Source organism: Sminthopsis crassicaudata, chromosome 1 (genome assembly GCF_048593235.1).
Source record: "Sminthopsis crassicaudata isolate SCR6 chromosome 1, ASM4859323v1, whole genome shotgun sequence".
In the NCBI taxonomy this organism is placed as follows: Eukaryota; Metazoa; Chordata; class Mammalia; order Dasyuromorphia; family Dasyuridae; genus Sminthopsis; species Sminthopsis crassicaudata.
The window spans coordinates 635,609,193-635,622,979 of NC_133617.1; the positions used below are offsets into that span (position 1 = coordinate 635,609,193).

At 35.4% G+C, this 13,787-nt stretch overlaps 1 protein-coding gene across 6 annotated transcripts in view; it reads left to right on the top strand.

Annotated features, from left to right (window-relative positions):
• IL33 (interleukin 33) overlaps window positions 1–13,787 on the top strand; it is a 160,199-nt gene that overhangs the window by 112,726 nt on the left and 33,686 nt on the right. For 2 of the 6 annotated variants that reach the window (XM_074282874.1, XM_074282875.1), the window contains exon 1: window positions 4,839–5,017. The exons of 1 other annotated variant lie outside the window; for it this stretch is intronic. The gene's annotated coding sequence lies outside the window, so the exon portion shown is untranslated. Of the gene's footprint in view, window positions 1–4,837; window positions 5,018–5,095; window positions 5,194–13,787 lie in introns of those variants that run through there. 3 more of the 6 variants (XM_074282876.1, XM_074282879.1, XM_074282880.1) reach the window with 3 other exon arrangements.

The following is a 13,787-nucleotide window of genomic DNA, read 5'->3' on the forward strand; positions in this document are numbered from 1 at the left end:
AAACACTTGAGAGCCCAGGAATAAATGGAACTTTTCCTAAAATGATAAGTAGTATTTATCTAAAACTCAGTAAACTTAATCTACTTATTTAGTGTAATATCAATCAAGCTCCCAAGAAATTATTTTAAAGACCTAGAAAAAATAATAGAAAAGTTCATCTGGAAGAAAAAAAAGGTCAGGAATTTCAAGGGAATTAATAAAACAAAAATGCCAATGTAGGTGGCCTAGCTGTGCCAGACCTTAGCAGCAGTCATTAAAATCATTTGGTAGTGGCTAAGAAATAGAGTAATCAATCAGTGGAATAGGTTAGGTTTACAAGACAAAATAGTCAATAACTATAGCAATCTAGTGTTTGACAAAACCAAAGAGCTTTTGGGATAAGAACTCATTATTTGACAAAAACTGCTGGGAAAATTGGAAACTAGTATGGAAGAAACTAGGTATTGACCCATACCTAACACCACATACCAACATAAGGTCGAAATGGGTTCATGAACTAGACATAAAGAGTGATATTATAAAACTATTAGTAACCCTTATCTATAATGGGGATAAGCTAGAAGTCTTTTCAATAAGATTAAGGGTGAAGAAAGTATGTCTATTCAACATTGTACTAGAAATGCTAGCTATCGCAATAAGAAAAGAAAAAAGAAATTGAAGGAATTAGAATAGAAAATGAGGAAACAAAACTATCACTCTTTGCAAATGATATGATTGCATTTTTGAAGAATTCTAGAGAGTCATCTAAAACAACTCATTAAAATAACTTTAGAAAAGTTGCAGAATATAAAATAAACTCACACAATCATCAGCATTTCTATATATTACCAACAAAACTCAGCAAGAAAAGACAAAAAGAGAAACTCCATTAAAAATAATTGCAGACAAGCTAAACTACTTGGGAGTCTACCTGCCAAGAAAAACCTAGGAACAAATGACCACCATTACAAAATAGTTTTCACATATATAGAGACATAACTAAACAATTGAAGAAATATTAATTCTTCATGGTTAAGTGCAACCATCATAATAAAAATAATAATTCTATCTAAATTAATTTACTGATTCAGGGCTATCCCAATCAAACTACCAAAATACTACTTTATAGTACCAGAAAAAATAATAATAAAATTCATTTGGAAGAACACAAGGTCAAGAATATCAAAAGAATCAGTGGAAAAAATGTGAAGGAAGGTGACTTAATGATACTAGATTTCACACAAAGTAATAATCATGAAAACAATCTGGTATTGACTAAGAAAGAGAGTGGTCATCAGTGGAATAGATTAGCTAGACAATATTCAGTAATAAATGACCATAGTAATACAGTGTTCAATAAATTCATAAAGCCAATTTTTGGGGACAAGAACTCCTTTTTTTTTTTTTTTTTTTTTTTTGACAAAAAACTGCTAAGAAAATTAGAAAACATTTTGCCACAAGTTAGGTATAGATCAACATCTCAGACTGTATATCAAGATAAGGTCAAAATATGTACATGATTTAAATATAGAGGTGTATAACATAAGCAAATTGGGAAAACATGGAAAGATATATTTGTCGGATCTATGGATAAGGAAATAATTTAGGACTGAAAGAGAGGGATGTAAAATAAATAATTTTGATTACATTAACTCATAAATTTTTTGCACAAATGCAGCCAAGATTAGAAGAAAAGAAGACTAGGGAAATTTTTTACAGTAAGTTTCTCTGACAAAAGGGTTATATTTCTCAAATATATAAAGAACTGAGTCAAATTTATAAAAACATAAGTCATTCCCTAGTTGATAAATTGTCAAAAGGTATAAATAGACAGTTTTCAGATGAAGAAATCAAAGTTTTTTAATGCCATATTTAAAAATGCTCTAAATCACTACTGAGTTGAAAAAATACAAATGAAAACAACTCAGGTCCCACTTCACACTTATCAGAACCACTAATAGGAGAGAAAAAGAAGTATTGGGGAGAGGTGGGAAAATTGGAACCTGAATACATTGTTGATGGAGTTATAAACTGATCCTACAATTCTGGAGAGTATTTTGGAACTATGTTTAAAGAATTATAAAACTGCATATCTTTAACCCAACAATACCACTACTAAATCTGTATCCCAAATTTTTTTAAAGGAAATGGACCTATTTGTATAAAAATCAGGTGTTTGATTATTTTTTTTTCTCTTCCAAACCAGTCCAGGGCTTGTGACTTTAATGAATTTTGGGTCATGGGAGTGTTTGCATGAGATAGGAAGGGATAAAAGCCAGAACAAAGTTTAGTTTTTTAAGAAAAAGAATATTTTTATGAGACATCAGAGTATCATGAAAGGATTGATGATGTAGAATAAAGGACTATAGTGATGTACAGAAATAAAAGCTTAAGCCAAATGGTTTCAATCTTTATTTGAGGGTCATATATCAGTATTTATTACGTTCAAGAACAGGTTATGAAGGAAATAGAGGCACATTCAGAAAAAGAGTCAAAGGTGGAATCCTAAGGGAAGGGAAAGATGGAAAAGACAAAATCTCTCAGCTATGTCTGCTCTAGACAGGATTGCTTCTTATTGCTGAGCCTTGTTCCAGGGCACACAATGAAGCACACAATAAGATGAATTTCCAGGGAATACAGTTTTAGGAAATATCAAGGAGTAGCTATATTTATACAGAGCAACTAACGGAGGGACTGGAATTCTCCTTGGGTCAGCAGGACCACTTCCTTTTATGGAACGGAAACACAGAAGTTTGACATGATCCAGCCTACACATTGCAACTCTTATGAAACATTCTTGTAGTTACATTCTTTATACTTGAGTTCTTTCTTCACCTCTCTAATGTCTGTATCTAATTTATAGACTTACTGTTCAAAAGCTACTACTCATTCCTCAGTGAAAATGATGACATCCAGATAGGACTGCAGGGCTGATTATTTCTGGTTTAGGTTTCTGTTTACATTTATTGCAGTATGTTTCATTTCTAGATCTTCAAGCTAGTCAGTTTGTTCATATATTCTAGAAGTTTATACTTTTCACTGGTATTTGTCAATTTGTCTGTCAGGTACATGATTATTTTGGAGAATATCACAGCCCTCTGATGCTCACCTTGGTAGACTCCATGGCTTATTTGCTTGTTTCCATCGCTGCATTATCTACTCCAGGGAAGAGAGGAAAGAAAAATGGAGGGAAGGATAGGAATGGTGATATAGTTGTTGTTTGTCCTTTGTTCTCTAAGAGGACCATAGCTTCAGGGAAGTGATTCCATGACCTGCAAGTGAATTGGATTTAAGTGAGAGAGAGCTGGGCAAGGTCATCTGCCTTGCTTTCCCCTCCAGAGTCATCTGGGGCAGCGGCAAGAAGACTGGAGATAACCCCAGATGAAATGAAATATGGTGCAGCTCTGAAGGAGATTGTAACAAAGCCACCTCACCTTGGGAGTAATCTAGTTAGAAATGTATTTCCTTAGGCTATCCTGTCCCAATTTAATCTATCTGAAGAGGATGCTGAACCCACAAATAGATCAGGCTGTTAGATAACAGCCTGATGGTGAGTGATAATGGACTTTCTGAAACTAATGAGCAAGTTAAAGTTTAACGTAAAGTTAGTGGGTATAGAACAAAATTGGGTGCCTGCTATTTGATCTGGTGATGTTCCCCTTCCTCCCTCCTACTTCTCAGCTATGCCCAGAGGACTATGGGTACTGCACCTGCACACAAAGTCAGAGTTGGACCTCCATATCAGTGACAAGAAGTACCAGTCTCTCTTACTTTTCCCTATAAATTTACCTTCTTGCAAACTGATTTCTTGCCAAGTTTGTCTGGAGATTAGCTGGTTATTAGTATCATAAATAAATATTTGCCCCCTAACTTGGAGATAAATTGAGCTTGTGAATTGAAATTTACCTTCCTGGTTTCTTGCTAAGTTTTTTTTTTTTTTTTTTTTTTGGAACTTAGCCAGCTATTAATAAATAAATCTTTGCCCCTCAACATGGAGACAAATTGACCTTGTGAATTGTTTTGTCATACCTGTGGCACCTAACATTGTTGGGGTGTCTTAGATTTCAACAATAGGAGAGGAGAAGAAAAAGAAGAAGAGAGAGAAGAGGAAGGGAAAGAAGAAGGGAGAAAGGAAAGGTTGAAGAATATGAGAAGGAGGTAAGGGAAGGAGGTGAGGGGGGAGACAAATACTTTTAATCTTGGTGACAAATAAGTGACATCTGAGGTGAGAAGAAGGAAAAGTGAGGGCTTAGGGAGAGAGTAAACTGAAAGAGTGAGTTATGAGGGAAGAAGTGACAGCAGAATGCTCAAGAACTAGGGAGAACTGAAATCAAAGTCCAGTTTAGCCAAAAGATAGCTAGGTTATCTTAGACCAATCACTATTTCATTCATCTTAGACCAATCACTATTTCATTCACTTCTCTGAACTTCAGTTCAGAATGAATTGTCTACACTTCAGGGAGAAGACTCATCTTGGCAAAATTCTGACTCATGAATCTACAGAGAGAGAGATAAGCTGTTATCTCAAGGGTTTCCCCCACCCCACCCCACCCCACCCCACCCCAAATTCTCCCTGCAAAGTACAGAAGTGAAAAGAGAGAATGGCAGGCAGGAAGCTGGAGGTGGGAGAAATATATTAAAAAATGAGAGATTCTGTGACTTTATATGCTTGTTAAATTATACAAAGCGGTGGGAGAAGGAAGGGAAGGGAGACAATGAGTAGTTTTATGTTAAGCAACAATAAATACTTACTAAATTGAGTAAAAATTATATTCTGGATTTTTCTAAGGAAACGGGAAATTTTTCAACGAAACTGATCTGTTCAACATACACACACACACACACACACACACACACACACACACTTTCTCACTCATTCCTTTTCTCCATCTCCCACACCCATTCTTACACGAGTGCTCATGCCTTCCAAAGAAAACTTGGCTTTCTGACAATTTAAGAGTGATAAATCCAGCTGTCTAAGGCTGCTCTCAACACAGATCTGCCCTGCGTCAGAGGAGAAAGTAAGTAGGATTTAAAGGTGAGTACTAAAAATACATTTACTAACAGAGATTTCTATAGCTTTCTAGGGGTTGATAAATAGATTTTATAGACTGTCAGAGCTGCCATTTATCACTCTGAAACAATAGGAACTTCTATCAAGAATAAGAGGAGAAAACAGATCCACTTGAGTCTGGTAATGCTTCTTGTTATGAGGTAATATATCTTTCATGATTCAATTTATTTCAATTCATTAAGCAACTATTTATTAAGTAACTGCTAAAGGAAAGGGGCTCTATATTCATATCATGGATTCTTTACCTTTTGGGGGTCTTTGTCAGTCTTTTGATGCCTTTGGATCCTTTCTCAGAATAACAGGGGAAAATCATAAATGAAAAAAATTCTAAATTTCAATTGGAGATTAGTGAAAATAAAGATGTCATGTTTTTCCCATCCAAGTTCACAGAACTTCCCTTCCTCCAGCCCCAGATCTATCTATTGGTGCTACTTGTTTTATATAGAACTTTGAGGGAGAATAATTTTGGACAGAAATTAGCAAATAGAAAATTTATGCTTTGGGATTCGTCTTTGAGATTTCATAAGCAAATAAAAACACAGTAAAGAGCCTATCTTTTTTGATATAGTACAAGGGATTCACTAATGGAACAGTAAATGTTCAATATTGTGCATAGAAATTTGAAACAACAATAAAGAAAGAGGAAGCAATAATCTCACTTCTTTGGCTGGGATAAGCATATTTATAATAGGTGACAAGTGAATAATGAAGAGAGCATAAAGGAAATAGAAGAAGGATGAGATGGAGAAGAGAGTTAAATGAAAAAATTAGCAAATAATTTCCTAAAAGATTGCCATGGAAACAAATATAGTTAAATATAGTGTCACTGGGCTCTACCTCCAAGGTGATGGTCTTACCTATCAAGAATCTTAATAAAGATCCTCATCCCAGCTCTAAGATGCAAGACTAGATAGAGGGTGGATACTTTCTGGATGTTAAAGTTAGACTGAGTATGGTTATCTTCTGGCTGGTTCTCTGCAAAGATGAGTCTTTGTTGGTCAGAAGGAATGGCCTCTATGTCTTAGATTTTGTGTAGACAGGAGAAGCTTCTGCTGCTAAGAATTTTTTTCACAGATCAGCTGTGATTATATTTATTGATGAGAAATTATAAGAAATGGAAACCTTTTAATTCCTCACACTTGAAGGTAGAAGGGAAATACATAATAGAGGAAAATTTCTAAATGAATAAGCTTTGTTCCTAAACTTTTATAAGTAGCTTTAGTGTGGTTAAAAAAGAACACTAGATTTGAATTTACAAGATCTGGATTTAAATTCTGATTTTGCAAACTTACTTGCAGGCAAGTAATATGTAATAAATCTGGAAAGGTATGTTAAGGCCATATTAATCAAGAATTTAAATACCAACAGAAAATTTTATATTTGATCCTAGAAGCCATAGTAATCCACTGGACTTCCATTTGAGAGAGGGATGTGATCAGATCTATCTTTTAGCAAAATTACTTTGCCAATTATGCAGAAAATATACTGGACTGGGGACAGACTTGAGGAAGAGACACTAATTAGAAAACAACAACAATAATCCAGGTAATAATGGCTTGAAAAAGGTAATAGTGTTGTCAAGTGCAGAGAAAGGGAAGGTGTTTGAAAGATGCTGTGTAGGTAGAAATAATAAAATTTGAAAACCAAATGGGATATATGGCATTAATGAAAATGAGGAATTGAGAATGACCCTGAGACTTTGAATCTAAGTTATAGTGATGTAGCAGAAATAAGGAAGTTCAGAAATAAAGGTGGTTTTAGAAAGTAAAATAATGAGTTCAACTTTGGATGTACTGAGTTTGAGATATCTATTAAACATCTAAATGTCTGATAGGCTGTTGGTGATATAAGGCTAGAGTTCAAGAGAAACTAAAAATACATATATAGATTCAGGAATCATCTGTACAAAGACCCACTGAAGCAAATGAGATTGCTAAATGAAGTATGAAGATAGAAGAGGATCTAGGACAGAGCCTTGGAGAATACTCATAAGTATGAAGCATGATATGGATGATGATATAGTAAAGGAGACTAAGACTGAGATAGAATCATGAAAATTCAGAGAGTATCCTGCCTCCAACCAATCACTTTATATTACTTTTGTGTGTATGTTCCAGGCTTGGCACATATCAAGAATTTAACAGACAAATGCTTAATTGACTGATTTCTCCTTCAATTTGCTTTCACACAAATACTTTTTTCCTTTTTTCATTTTAAATAGTATTTTATTTTTTCAAGTACATTTCAAGATGGTTTTCAACATTCACCTTTGCAAAACCTTGTATTCAAATGCTTTGATCATTTATCAATTGGAGAATGACTTGTATTCTTGTAAATTTGCTCTATATATCTGGGAAATGAGACCTTTATCAGAGAAATTGGCTGGAAACTTTGGTGATTAAATGCACATTTGTTTGTATAAAACCTTTTTAATTTAACATAATCAAAATTATCCATTTTGCATCTTGTAATGCTTGCTATATCTGCTATATCTTGTTTGATCATAAATTCTTTTCTTATCCATAGATTTGACAAGTAAACTACTCCACATTCTCCTTATTTGTTTATAGAATAACTCTTCATGTCTAAATCAAAGTCTTAGCTATCCATATCACTTACCTTTAAGCTTAATATAGAAATTGAATGTTTTTTGGATATTAGTTTTACATCTATGTGAATAAAATCAATTTATAATTAAAATTTTTAAGCTTTACATCTTTAAGCGACTACTAACCTGCTGGTAGTTGATTCAGTTCAACAAACAGTTATTAAGCAGCTATACACAGATATATAGATACATACACAGAGGTTCACACATACAAAGTATTGTCCCCTAAGACCCAATAGCTTGGGTACAAGGACAAAAATAAACATTGCCTCAAGAAACATGAAACAACTGTAACGAAATTTGAGAAGGAGGAGACAAGCACTAACTAGGGGTTTTAGTGAGATTCAGGAAAGATTTTGAGTAGAATGTGGCACTTAAAATAAAAGGGGAGGAGAAAGGGAAAATCATTTATTAAATACCTACTATGTGCCAGGCACTGTGCAAATTGTTTTCCAAATATTATCTTATTTGAAATTCACAACCACCTTTCGAGGTAGGAGAGAGAGATCTAGTGATTAGCCTAGCCAGAGTCACACAGTTGGTAAGGGTCTGTGAAGGAAGTTAAAAAATTCCTAAATGACAAGATGAAGAGAGACTATTTTCCATATATGGGAGATAATTAATACAGAGGCACAAATATGGAATATGGAATATGAAGAACTAATAATCCAGTTTGCAACAAAGAATTGTGAAAAGGTATAAGGTGAATTGTCTGGAAAGATGGGTTAGAACCAGATCAAGGGGAGACTTAAAGGCCAGTTATTTCTTTCAGATGGAATAGGGAGCCATTGAAAATTTTTGAGCAGCAGCATTGCCATGTTTAAATAAATGCTTTAGTACGATTATTTTAGCTGCTGTGTCTCTATAAAGGATGGATTGGAAAAAGCAGAAGCAGGTAGTCCAAGGAAGAGGTGATAAAGGCTGAAACTAGGGTGATGGCTTACTGTAGTAGAGAGGAATGGGCAAGTCCTTGTCATCACCATTCAAATTTATAAAGTGCTCTAAGGTTTACAATACATTTTAAATACACCATGCTAAAGATTCTATGGAAATAGAATAAATATAACTTGGTAACTCTTTAGATTAGGAAGTATAGGGAAAGAATGAGCTAAGGATGTAATCCTGTATGACTGAAAGTCTATGGCGCCCTCAACAAAAATGAGGAAATTAGATGAAGAATAATTGGTCTTAGAAAAGTTTAATGAACTCTCTTCCTACATACTTTATTTTTAACTGCCCTACTAGAAAAATTCATTTAAAAAGCTCTAAATTTCATTTTTAAGACTTACTAGAACATGGGCAAGTCAGTAAAGATAAATTTATCCTGGTCTTGAGGAGGAAGTGGTGGCTGCTTGTGCTTCTTTTGCTCTTGATCTCTATTCCACATGGAATTTGTCCCCAGGCCAGGTAGAACATCAGGAACATTTTATCTCTGTGTCAGGGCAAGCCCTAACAAAGGGAAGATTGCAAAATACTGCACGTTAGGGACCCAAGGGCTGAGTGAAGAGCTAGGCTGGTCAGATGGCATCACCTAATGGGATGGGGGAAGAATCAGGATCCCCATAGATATCAACACCTGGGACCAAAACCCTGGCTAACTTGGGCTAGCTTTGTTACTTCTGGCCTCAGCTCTCCAAGACACAATCCTGCAGCATGCAGATGGAAATGGCTGCTGGCTCCTTTGTTCCTAAATAACAGTTTTTTGTGTATCACGTAGACTGCATTATTTCTAAGCAGACCTCATACTCTTAATAGTGAGAGAATAATCGAATCCTAAACTGGGCATAGAATTCTAGAGTTAGGGGAATTTAAAGATTTCCTAGTCCATCTCTGTCGTTTTATAAATGAAGGAACTGAGGTGGCCCAGGAGGGCCCAGGAGATCAAATGAGTTGCCACCATGTCACAGCAAGTCAATGTCAGAGGCAATACTTATACTTTGATTTCTGGAACATCATTCTATTACCCAGTATATCTTAGCTTTGATCACTCCGTAAATGTAGTTCAAATAACCATTAATTGTTCTCCTACCTCCTACCTGGAAACACCATGTATTAACATTTTATGATGCAACTTAATTTGATACTTGGTATGCAGTAAATCACTGAGAGAGTAGACTCCCCCAAGAGGTCTGACAGCAGGTCAGCTTTGATCTTTTCGGGTACCTTTAAAATATGTTAAACAGCATTGACAATCAACTGTGGGTGCCAATCACTGTGGTTAGCACATAGTAATCAATCTATCCTCTCTATTCTCTGCCTTGTGACTCATCTGCCAGTTATAATACCCCATGAATCTGTGTAACATCACCAATAAGTGTACTTCAAAGGTTTGTGAGTCCCTTTGGCCTGTCTCCTGGCTGCACCTACTTTGTGATGGCACATTGATTCTCAGCTCTTCCAGTTTCTACCAGGTGATGTTGAAAACAAGTTTTCTTGCAAGTCTGCAGCTCTCAGGGATTTTGTGGAACCTAGTTATTTTCTGCTTTCCACCTCTATTGCGTTTGCTCTTTTGGGCCTCTTGGATTTCTGTGGCTTGATTCAGCTCTAAATTACTTCTTAATCCAGAGCCACAAAACAGCCTTCACTTCTGGTTGTCTGAACTCTGATAGGGCACTTTATCCATAATCCTAATCTGGTGCTTACTAGAACCTTCAACTCTATCCTTGTGTCCTCCAGTTCTGAATGAGTTTTAATTTAAATTTAATTTAAACAAGCTTTCATTTTATCTTGCTGAGGTCCAGCTTCCAATACCACTTCTCTCCTCTCTAGTCACTGTTTCCTTGAGCAACCTTCCTTTTCTGGAATCCCTTTATGAATTGTCTTACATTCAAATAGAAACTTCAAGAGGGCAGAGACTGTCTTTCTTGCTTGTATTTGCATCTTCCATATTTAGCACAGTGTCTGATACATAATAAGAACCTAACAAATATTCTCTCTGTCTGTTTTCCTCCCTTTTCTCCCTCCCCCTTCCTCTCCCTTTCTCCTTTCCCCTCTCCCTCTGGCATAGTGAAAAGAACCTGCCTGGACTCATTACTGAAAGCCTGTACAGCTCAGGAGATGCCCTCATTGGCTATTTCTCTATGTTACCTCCTTCATATAAATGTCAGCCAAGAGAAAGGTGATCTCCTTGGTAGAGGGACCACTTAAGGAAAGTCAGTTCTACTGCAGTCACTTCTCTCTAGTATGCTCTCAACTAATCTGGCAATCCATTATTAGATTATATAGCCTAATTAAGGTTTTGAGTGACTTGATCTTTGTCTATCCTGGAAGATTGACAAGATTAAGCAAAATTATCTTCAGGCAAACTATACTCTCCATCTCTGCACTGGCCAAGAATGACAGGGCGGCTGGGGAATTGCCCTCCAGTTACCCATACACAGTTCCTCATTGGCAGTATGTCTTTATCTCTCTGTGTGTCTCAGTGCTTCTATCTCTCTCAGTCTATGTGTCTCTGTCTCTCATCTATAAATATGACAAAGAATATGGGTTATCACAAAACGTGCTTTCAACCACTTCTCTGAACTATGGCTCCATATATGCACTATCTTTCCTATGACTCTTCTGTCCTGGTTTCCTTTATCTTATCATTCACCCATGAAGAAAATCTTCATATTTGTGCTTAGTTCTTTCTTTGTATATACTTATAGGTAATAGGTTAGGAATTTCATCTCTGAGGTGCTTCTTTCTATGGCATCCTGAAAGGATCAGTCATTTTCCACAGTCTTATTTTTCAAATTCATTCCCTTTTTTAAATTTAAAACTGGAAGGAGCTCTATAAGTCAGTTTATAACTCCTTCATTTTATAAATGAGTAGTGTCTCAGAGATATTGACTTTAACACAAGTCAAAAGTAAAGCAGATAGGACTCTAACCCAGATCTCTTACTGTACACCCCTCAAACTTTTCATGACATCATACTGATAACTAGAGCATACCCAAACCAACTTGTGATTCTACAAAATACTGAAGCTAAGGATACTGCATTCTACCTTCCTGATGAAATACCAGGTCACTATTTAAAAGCATAGTTTTCATTTCCAGTAGCCAAACAAAATCGTTCTCACATAAAGAAACCAGATAATTACATCTGGTATCATAACCAAAAAAAAGTAATACTGGAAAATTTTCCATTTTGATTGCAAAATTCTGTTAGCTTATTCAGGATAAAATAATTCAAAAATAAATTCACACTGTAGGAAAAGCAGTAGTTTTTTCTTTGTATATATTTTGAAGATGTCCTTGTGTATACAGTTCTTTCCTCATATATACATGAATGGCTTCTCTCCGCCCAACTGGTGTGTTCTGATATCTTTTTTGTTTTGTGACCTGATTATTAACCACATCATTAATGCTTCCAAATAGATTTCCCTTTTCCAAGTTTGCCTTGCTCTGCAATAATAGAGTTGAATTTCTGTCTCCAAAAGGTACATTCTAATCAACTCCTATACAAATATTTGGCCTAGCTGAGTGTGCTGTCATAAGTTTATGAGTTCAAAACAACTGACTCCTGTTTTAAGTGAGTATAAAGCAAAATCACAGTTGATGGGATTATTTGAGGAAAAGAAAGTGAAGAAACAATACAATTACCTTCTCCCCATTTTACCATCCCAGCTGGCAGGTTAGATCAGAACAAATAGTGAAAATAAATAAAAATCCTCAGAAATTCCACAAAAATGCAACTGCTTCTTTCCCCCATACACCTAAATGCCAACATTCTAATCTAAGGCAATAAAATTGAGACCCATCTTACATTCATTGATGAAACTGTCCTCCTATAACTATATTAGCTAGATACCATTTTTATGCACTGAAATAGCATAACTTATTACTCATAGCTCATAGGCTACAATGGGCTCCCCTAAGTTTTCTAGTTAACATTTGCTGCTAAAACCTTATTTGGGGGAGAAAGATATGGTACTTTCTTCTCTCAACCCAGGCAGACTACACATTATCACTAAGAGCCTTCTATGTGTCAATCACTGTGCTAGGACTTGTGGGAAAATATAAAATAAGTATTAGATATTGTCCTTGTCCTAAAGGAATTAATATTCTAATTGGGAAGAAAGGACTAGTACACATGAATTAATTAAAAAAGAATATAAGACTACCTATAATTATGTGCACGGTTATATTGATACCATATCACATAAGATTACATAGCTGCTGACTAAATGCTGGAACACTGAACTGAGAGAGGAGAGAATTCTCAGCATTGGAATAGTTAGAGAAGGCCTTGCAGAACCTCCATTATTAAAATACTCTCAATTTCAAAGGTTCAAAGCAAACCTAAAATCTTTTATCAAGTTCAAATTGTTATTAGATGTTTAATTGCTTGTAGAAAGGAAATTCCTAATCTATGGACTAAGGACTGTTGGGGAAGCGGCAGTTACTGCAATGGATTCATCTCATTTGGTGCACACACACACACACACACACACACACACACACACACATTCTTGTATAGAATGAATAAATAATAAGCCTTGCATATTATGATTTTTCAAATATATGTAGCTCCTGTGATGATGAATGAAAAGAAAATTTATGTAACAACTTTACAGAATTCCTACTGCCTTTTAAAAAATAATATAGTTTCCCCTTCTTGATCCTAGCTGTGGCCTCAGAACATCCTGGGTTCTATGACTTTAAAAGTCTTTAAGAGTTGCCCAAGAGTTGTCTAAGAAACTAACAAGTTAATACTTGTTATATATAAATAGAGTTGTAAAGAAATGTTTTGTTTGCCTTAAGACGCTATAGAAACATTAGCTATTATTGTTAGCTATTAATAATAATCATATGTTATTCATATCACTTAATCTTTCTGAACCTGAATTTCCTCATTTATCACATGGTTACAAATTATATATTATCCTGTTAATCCCATAAAATTGGTATGGATCAGCTAAGGTGTTCTCCCTGACATATCTTTCTCTTTTCTTCTACATGATTGCCAAATTGATAGTCCTAAATAATATGGCATTCCCCTACTCATTAAATTCAAAAAGAACCAAATATAAACTTCTCTGTCATTTTAAAAACCCTTCACAGCCTGACTCCAACCTACCTTTCCAGTCTTACTATGCTCTATGGTCTGACCAAACTGGCTTTTTTGCTGTTCTTCACACAC